Source organism: Sinocyclocheilus rhinocerous, unplaced genomic scaffold (assembly GCF_001515625.1).
Source record: "Sinocyclocheilus rhinocerous isolate Xijiao unplaced genomic scaffold, SAMN03320098_v1.1 scaffold1436, whole genome shotgun sequence".
NCBI lineage: Eukaryota > Metazoa > Chordata > Actinopteri > Cypriniformes > Cyprinidae > Sinocyclocheilus > Sinocyclocheilus rhinocerous.
In genome coordinates this window covers 943,526-944,729 of record NW_015647013.1, presented here as the reverse complement: position 1 = coordinate 944,729, position 1,204 = coordinate 943,526, and the positions used below count along the sequence as shown (strand labels likewise).

Genomic DNA, 1,204 nt, shown 5'->3' with positions numbered 1-1,204 from the left:
CATACACACACACACACACACACATATACACATACATATAATAAAAATAAAACACGTAGATAGAATACAGTAGAGAAAGCTTGTGTTAGAGGCCTTTAAAAAAAAAAAAAAGAAAACAAGCAGTTAGTAAATAGAGTGCAAGTCAAAAAGGGGCTGATTTTGTTAATTGTATAATAAATAAAAAGAAAACAAATAGATAAAATACAAAAAGATTAGAGAAGCTAGGTTAGAGGCCTTTTTTCTTTTTTTTTTAAAGAAAACAAGCAGTTAGAAAACAAATAGAGAGTGCAAGTGTTAGAGGGTCAAGTGTTTTTTTCTTACAAAAAACATTTTTTTTCATAAAATAGAATTAAAATAGAGAGTGCTAGAGTTACAGGGTCACTAAAGGACACAAAGTATCTGCCAAATGACTAAACTAGGGCTGCAACAAAACACTAACAGAAAATAAATTAACAAATTTTATTATCAATTACAGTGATGTCACTATATAATAGTGGAAAAAATGCATTTACAAAGACATCGAAACTCAAGCACAAGAAAATTTCATTTTAGATATTATTTTATATTATAGATTACAAAATGTATGTATTATAGGGATGTGCATCGCCATAACTGAGGTCGATGCGATATGCATGTTGATGGAAAACACATTTACAAAGATGTTGAAATCCAAGCCTGAGATAATTTTTTGCTAATATAATATAGCACTTACATATTATATAAATATATAATTTATTAAAACTATATATATATATATATATATATGAGATAAAGACGTTTTCGCACTGAAAGAGAAGTGATCTTGCGCTCATAGAACATAAGACGTGCCAGGCTATATCTGCAGCTGTATAAAAAGCAGAATGAACTGAAACGTTAAGACAATAAACACAATAAATAAATAATTTATGAATGATGCAGTGCTAATTGACATATCATTACAGTACAGAAACAATAACTTACATTTTCTACCTTATTCTGTGCAGAAAATTGTAATAATTGTTTGTAGTATATAAAACAATCATAAAAATTGGCATTAGGAAAAAATTATAGATTACAAATTACTGATTATTGTCCAGACGTGTATTTGATTTCTTATAGCAAATTCAAAGTACGAGATAAGAAAAGAATTCCTTGAAAAAAAATAAATAAATAATACATACATACATAAAATTATTGTATTTGACATTTCTGTCACTTCTGAAAT

At 27.2% G+C, this 1,204-nt stretch overlaps 1 protein-coding gene across 3 annotated transcripts in view; it reads right to left on the bottom strand.

Moving 5' to 3' along the window:
- The window catches only part of LOC107708253 (max dimerization protein 1-like), a 33,730-nt gene that overhangs the window by 909 nt on the left and 31,617 nt on the right, over window positions 1-1,204 (bottom strand). The window lies entirely within an intron of this gene.